Source organism: Bos indicus, chromosome 18 (assembly GCF_029378745.1).
Source record: "Bos indicus isolate NIAB-ARS_2022 breed Sahiwal x Tharparkar chromosome 18, NIAB-ARS_B.indTharparkar_mat_pri_1.0, whole genome shotgun sequence".
NCBI classification, from domain to species: Eukaryota; Metazoa; Chordata; class Mammalia; order Artiodactyla; family Bovidae; genus Bos; species Bos indicus.
In genome coordinates this window covers 4,703,635-4,711,534 of record NC_091777.1, presented here as the reverse complement: position 1 = coordinate 4,711,534, position 7,900 = coordinate 4,703,635, and the positions used below count along the sequence as shown (strand labels likewise).

Here is a 7,900-nt window from a genome sequence, read left to right as displayed (position 1 = left end):
AAATGACTTTTGCCAAAGCCAGCCCTCCCTGTGCAGCCTTTGCCCATGGCATCTTTCACTGCCTCTCAGGATGCCTGAGAGACAACCTTTTGCCTGTATCATCTCTGCATCTGCCATCCCACCTAAGCAAAGGGTTTTTCCAGCATTTCCAGTAATTATTGCCTTTCACTGTGGCAGGATCTGCCTGCCTGGACATTAAAAATTGCCTCCACAGAAACAAATATACTTTCTTAGTATTCTGGCAACAGGGTTGGTGTAGATATGGTAGAATTTATTTTCCCATAAACTCTGTTATAATACTTTCTAACTTGAGAGAGAAATTGCAAATACATGGTTATAATAATTACAAGCAATGATCTTTGTGTTGCAGGCATGGTTGACTGACGGACGCTAAAACTAGGAAGACCCTTTGATCTTGAGATGGAGTTCCTTCAGGTGGTTTGCATGTTTTACCTGGTTTGAGTGGTTTATGAGGACCTCTGCCCAAGTCTCCAGACTCACCCCTCCCCATTTCCTCTTCCTCTCAATATTACAGACCCTGCAGCATGGCTCTTACATCATTAGCTGCTCAGCACTCTCCTGTGCGTATGATTTTGGCTCCAAATGGACCATGTTCTCCCCATCTCATTAGCTTCTGTGTCTCCTCGAATCTCAGCTGAGATGTCGCTGCCTCTGGGAAGCTTTCCCCGGTTCCTGTAAGTGAGCTCCCTCTGCATGACCTAACCCAGTACTCGTCATTCTGTGGCAGAACTTCTTGCTTGATAACCTCTGTTCCCCAAGCTCTTAAGGTGCCTGAAGGTGAGGATCTAATGTGTGTCGGGCACATAGTAGACAGAGAAGGGATAAAGAAGGAAATGATCCTATCCTTTGTCTCATGTTTTTTAGGATACTTCTCACCCCACACCATTTTCACTTTTAGCCCCTCTTTTAGCATTCTCTGATAAGTGTCTTTTAGTCTGTCATACCAAGATATTTGTATTTTTGCCAGTTACTCTTGAGGACCAAAAGTCTTTAAGTAACATCTAAGGGGCTTCCCAGGTGGCTCAGTGGTTAAGAATCCTCCTGCCAATGCAAGAGACGCGAGTTTGATCCCTGGGTTGGGAAGATCCCCTGGAGAAGGAAATGGCAACCCACTCCAGTATTATTGCTTGGGAAATTCCACGGACAGAGGAGCCTGGTGGGCTTCAGTCCATGGGGTTGTAAAAAGAGTCAGACATAGCTTAGCAACTAAACAACAACATCTAGATTAATATGTTGAGAAGTTCTAGGGCTTGAGAAATTGCATACTAAGGTGGGAATCATGGCAGGTCTACTCCAAATATGTCCCCCAGATGGTTCCCTACTGGTAAGGTCACACCTGACACTTCATTTTTTCTAAAGTAAAAATTAAGAACTAGAAGTAAATATATTTAAATGGCTTCATGCTATCAATTAATATGTTAATTCCTTCAGTTCATTTAATAATTGTATGCTTAGAATCTCTTTGTGCTAAGCTGTATGTGGAATTTGGAATATGAGATAAAAAAAAAAAAAAAAACCTTCAGACTTGGACCTTGGCCTTAAGATGCTAACAAGCCACTGGGATGATAAATACACAAAACGAAATTCCAATACAGCCACATAATTGCTACAGTGGATCACCACAAGACGCACAGGCGAAGCAGATGGCAGGAACGTCTGTTAGCAGTCCAGGAGGAGGGAAGTTTTAATTCCATGCATATTAAATTACAAAACCATCAATTGGTTAAACTGGTATTGGAGGTCATCTGGTTTATCCTTCCTACATCAAATTCACACATTTCTTAATTAATGAAAAAAATGTATCTGGAGAGATTTTTTTATGTTGCCTAAGATTGCCAAACAGTGTCAGAATCATAATTGCAACCAAGATCACGTCCCAAGAAATCCAGCTTTTAAAAAACTTAAAAAAGCCTTCAGTATCTTTAATTTGCCTTGGGAATCATTTCTTTGCCAACTGCCAAACTTTAAAAATCTTCCATTTGCATTCATGGGAAAAAAAAAATCCAGGGGTGTTTGTGCAGTCAAGGACGATTTACTCTTCCTTTCTACAAGTCAGTTAATAGACCAGAGAAACTGGCCTTAAGCACTGTGCAGAAAGAAAATGTTAGGATGCAACTCAGTGTGCCGAGATGCCTGGAAGTCTCGAAGAGGAGTGTGGGTAGTTCTCTTATGCTTGTCAGCGTAATTGATATCCATATACTCAGGAGGCTGGCTAGAAATTTTTTCTTGATTATTCGTAATATATATATGTATTTCTATATAATATATCTGATATGTTACATATTATGTTTTATATATATTTGCATATTATATATATTTATCCTCTGTAATATATAAGATGTTTTTCTTTTTTTGTCTTAATTAAAACGTGGCTTTTAATCCAAATCCTTTTTTAGTTTATAAAAGTATAACATCTGGAGGAAACAGACTGAACAACAAGGAAAAGGCGCCTAGCAGAAGTGGCGACTGGATCATGAGGTGAAGCAGACATGGCCGGTCTTGCCCAACGGCCACATTCTGGATGTGGCGCAGAGGGCTTACAGGGGAGACCTTCCCTCCCTCATCTCTGCTCTCTAGCAGGCGCTGTTAGAGCTGCAGGTCTTGGGTGGGCAGGTTTCGCCCTTTCTCTCTAACATGGTGCTTGGGGATAGAGACCCTGCCACCTGGCTTAGTTTGGGTGCATCTGAGAGTTATCTATTATGCCGACTTAGTGAAAGAGGCTGATAATAGTATGGGTCCCGGTGAAGGCTGTTTTAATGCCTGCTCGCTTCCTGCTCCGTTGTTTGTTGATCACCTTAATGACTTGGCTGAATGAATTTGGGGAGGTCTCTTCCCCACCCCACCCCTCACAGTCTGCATAGTCTCATTTCTCTGCTCAGATTCTGCTCCTCTCCTTCCTGAACCTGGCTACCTAGAGTGGGCCTGGGTAGAGGAAGCCAGTGATTGCTCAGGGTTGTGCGGACTCCTGTTTGCCAGATGGATGTTTTCCCTCGTGTTACTGGATGTGTCTGTGCCATAGAGGATGCTGTCATAGTTCCGGGTGTTTACATTTTTCAGTGTATCTTCAGCTAGAGTCTGTTCATTTGGAAGGTCCCTCGCTGATTGCTCCTGAGAGGATGCAGGTTTGGCCGTATCCAGACTTACAGGGACAAGCGTCATTTAATTCAGAAACCTGCTTTATAGAGTTTTTCTGTGGGTCAGGGACTCATTTGCTCACTGTTGAGTCAACATTTGTCCTGCATTTGTGTTTAAGCTCATTGTACTGATAAGGTCTTGCCCTGTGTTAACAGAGTGTTTCTCCTTTTACTGTGTGCTCTCAGGACAATTTCCAGAAAGTCACAATGGTGTTTAAAATTAATTCTCAAGAGAGAAATGATTGTTTTGCTAGGGGGGAGGGTTTCCTAAGTTCCGATTCTACCTTTGCTTGTAGGAATTTTTGAGGATTGAATGAAATCACTTCTGAGAAAATTTTAGCAATGCTGTACACATAGCCAAGTTCAGAAAAGTGTTGTTTTCTTTCTACTAAAGAATTGGCTATTGTGGTTTTTAAGTTATGGTGATTATGGGTGCAATGAATGAAAAATATATTGCAGAGTTTATATATCAGCACATTTATATTCAATATATATTTAGATAAATACATATATCAATTATATATGTTAATATTATTTGTACCTATATAGGTTTTCTCCTTAGAACAGCATTATAGTTTTTATTTTTTTTGTACAATCTACATTATCATTCTTTGTTATACTCTTCTCATGCCATCTTAAAGAACCAACTCAGCGAGGCTGTACAAAATATATATGGCCTATATATAGTTAAAATGGCTTTCCCAGGTGGTGCAGTGGTAAAGAATTTACCTGCTAATGCAGGAGACACAGGAGACTGGAGTTGAATCCTTCCTTGGGTGGGAAGATCCCGTGGAGCAAAAAATGACAACCCACTCCAGTATTCTTGCCTGGAAAATTCTGTGGACAAAGGAGCCTGGCAGGCTACAGTACATGGGATCGTAAGGAGTCCTATATAACTGAGCGACTGAGCACACACACATAATTAAAATATAAAGTAAAACATTTGTTAGGGGGAAGAGTCTGTTTAATTACTACTGTTCGGAATATATTTATACCTCTGATTAATGATGAGTAAGATTGGATCTGATGGAGGTGGTTTGGATTTACCTACCATTCTGCTGTCATCTAGTACTGAAATTCTGCCCTGTTGTTGGCAGAGTTTACAAAACTCAAACAATGAAGATTATTTCTGAAAATGAGCCCATTAGGTTATTTTGCTTGACTCCTTTATCTTCTAGCTCCTGGATTTATCAGTGTTAAACTTCCAGTCAGTTTAGTCACTCAGTAGTGTCTAACTCTTTGCAGCCCCATGGACTGCAGCACGCCAAGCTTCCCTGTCCATCACCAACTCCTAGAGCTTCCTCAAACTCAAGTGCGTACAGTTGGTGATGCCATCCAACCATCTCATCTTCTGTCATCCCCTTCTCCTCCCGCCTTCAATATTTCCCAGCATCAGGGTCTTTTCTAGTGAGTCAGTTCTTCGTATCAGGTGGCCAAAGCATTGGAGTTTCAGCTTTAGCATCAGTCCTTCCAATGAATATTTAGGACTGATTTCCTTTAGGATTGACTGGAGGACTTTCAAGTCTTCTCCAACACCACAGTTCAAAAGCATCAATTCTTCAGTGCTCAGCTCTTTTTATAGTCCAGCTCTCACGTCCATACATGACTACTGGGAAAACCATAGCTTTGACTAGATGGACCTTTGTTTACAAAGTAATGTCTCTGATTTTTAATATGCTGTCTGGGTTGGTCATAGATTTTCTTCTAAAGAGCAAGCGTCTTTTAATTTCATGGCTGCAGTCACTATCTGCAGTGATTTTGGAGCCCCCAAAATTAGTCTGGTGCTGTTTCCATTGTTTCCCCATCTATTTGCCATGAAGTAATGGGACCAGATGCCATGACCTTAGTTTTCTGAATGTTGAGCTTTAAGCCAACTTTTTCGTCTGCATATGATGTCATCTGCATATCTGAGGTTATTGATATTTCTCCAAGTAATCTTGATTCCAGCTTGTGCTTCATCCAGCCCAGCGTTTTGTATGATGTACTCTGCAAACAGGTTAAATAAGTAGGGTGACAATATACAGCCTTGAATATTCCTTTCCCAATTTGGAGCCAATCCATTGTTTCATGTCCAGTTCTAAATGTTGCTTCTTGACCTGCATACTGATTTCTCAAGAGGCAGATCAGGTGGTCTGGTATTCCCATCTCTTGAAGAATTTTCCTCAGTTTCTTGTGGTCCACATAGTCAAAGGCTTTGGCATAGTCAATAAAGCAGAAATAGATGTTTTTCTGTAACTTTCTTGATTTTTCAATGATCCAGTAGATGTTGGAAATTTGGTCTCTGGTTCCTCTGCCTTTTTAAAATCCAACATGAACATCTGGAAGTTCACAGTTCATGTACTGTTGAAACCTGGCTTGGAGAATTTTGAGCGTGACTTTGCTAGCATTTGAGATGAGTGCAATTGTGCAGTAGTTTGAGCATCATTTGGCATTGCCTTTCTTTGGGATTAGAATAAAAACAGGTCTTTCCCAGTCCTGTGGCCACTGCTGAGTTTTCCAAATTTGCTGGCATATTGAATGCAGCACTTCATAACATCATATTATAGGATTTGAAATAGCTCAACTGGAATACCATCCTCTCCACTAGCTTTGTTCACAGTAATGCTTCCTAAGGCCCACTTGACTTTACATTCCAGGATGTCTAGCTCTAGGTGAGTGATCACACCATCATGATTATCTAGATCATGAAGATCTTTTTATACTTCTTTTGTGTGTTCTTGCCACCTCTTCTTAATATCTTCTGCTTCTGTCAAGTCCATACCTTTTCTGTCCTTTATTGTGCTCATCTTTGCATGAAATATTCCCTTGGTATCTCTAATTTTCTTGAAGAGATATCTAGTCTTCCCCAGTCAATTGTTTTCTTCTATTTCTGTGCATTGGTTAGTGAGGAAGGCTTTCTTATCTCTCCTTGCTATTCTTTGATATTCTGCATTCAAATGGGTATATCTTTCCTTTTCTCCTTTGCCTTTAGCTTCTCTTCTTTTTTCAGCTATTTGTAAGGCATCCTCAGACAACCATTTTGCCTTATTTTTTTTAGTTTTTCTTTTTTTTTTAATTTTATTTTATTTTTAAACTTTACAATATTGTATTGGTTTTGCCAAATATCGAAATGAATCCGCCACAGGTATACATGTGTTCCCCATCCTGAACCCTCCTCCCTCCTCCCTCCCCATACCATCCCTCTGGGTCATCCCAGTGCACCAGCCCCAAGCATCCAGTATCGTGCATTGAACCTGGACTGGCGACTTGTTCCATATATGGTATTATACGTATTTCAATGCCATTCTCCCAAATCATCCCACCCTCTTCTTCTCCCACAGAGTCCAAAAGACTGTTGTATACATTACTGTCTTTTTTCCTGTCTTGTATACATGGTTATTGTTACCATCTTTTTAAATTACATATATATGCATTACTATACTATATTGGTGTTTTTCTTTCCGGCTTACTTCACTCTATATAATAGGCTCCAGTTTCATCCACCTCATTAGAACTGATTCAAATGTATTCTCTTTAATGGCTGAGTAATACTCCATTGTGTATATGTACCACAGCTTTCTTATCCATTCATCTGCTGATGGACATCTAGGTTGCTTCCATGTCCTGGCTATTATAAACAGTGCTGCGATGAACATTGGGGTACACGTGTCTCTTTCCCTTCTGGTTTCCTCAGTGGGTATGCCCAGCAGTGAGATTGCTGGATCATAAGGCAGTTCTATTTCCAGTTTTTAAAGGAATCTCCACACTGTTCTCCATAGTGGCTGTATTAGTTTGCATTCCCACCAACAGTGTAAGAGGGTTCCCTTTTCTCCACACCCTCTCCAGCATTTATTATTTGTAGACTTTTGGATCGCAGCCATTCTGACTGGCGTGAAATGGTACCTCATAGTGGTTTTGATTTGCATTTCTCTGATAATGAGTGATGTTGAGCATCTTTTCATGTGTTTGTTAGCCTTCTGTATGTCTTCTTTGGAGAAATGTCTATTTAGTTCTTTGGCCCATTTTTTGATTGGGTCGTTTATTTTTCTGGAGTTGAGCTGTAGGAGTTGCTTGTATATTTTTGAGATTAGTTGTTTGTCAGTTGCTTCATTTGCTATTATTTTCTCCCATTCTGAAGGCTGTCTTTTCACCTTGCTTATAGTTTCCTTTGTTGTGCAGAAGCTTTTAAGGTTAATTAGGTCCCATTTGTTTATTTCTGCTTTTATTTCCAATATTCTAGGAGGTGGGTCATAGAGGATCCTGCTGTGATGTATGTCAGAGAGTGCTTTGCCTATGTTCTCCTCTAGGAGTTTTATACTTTCTGGTCTTACGTTTAGATCTTTAATCCATTTTGAGTTTATTTTTGTGTATGGTGTTAGAAAGTGCTCTAGTTTCATTCTTTTACAACTGGTTGACCAGTTTTCCCAGCACCACTTGTTAAAGAGATTGTCTTTAATCCATTGTATATCTTTGCCTCCTTTGTCAAAGATAAGGTGTCCATATGTGCGTGGATTAATCTCCAGGCTTTCTATTTTGTTCCATTGATCTATATTTCTGTCTTTGTGCCAGTACCATACTGTCTTGATGACTGTGGCTTTGTAGTAGAGCCTGAAGTCAGGTAGGTTGATTCCTCCAGTTCCATTCTTCTTTCTCAAGATTGCTTTGGCTATTCGAGGTTTTTTGTATTTCCATATAAATTGTGAAATTATTTGTTCTAGCTCTGTGAAGAATACCGTTGGTAGCTTGATAGTGATTGCATTGAATCT

The 7,900-nt window shown here is 40.1% G+C and overlaps 1 long non-coding RNA gene across 1 annotated transcript; it reads left to right on the top strand.

The window, feature by feature from the left end:
- Window positions 1–368: 368 nt before the first annotated feature.
- LOC139177343 (uncharacterized) lies at window positions 369–2,500 on the top strand. Its single transcript, XR_011561814.1, has 3 exons — window positions 369–435; window positions 536–695; window positions 2,418–2,500. It is a non-coding gene; the product is annotated as an uncharacterized lncRNA (long non-coding RNA).
- The last annotated feature ends 5,400 nt before the right edge of the window (window positions 2,501–7,900 follow it).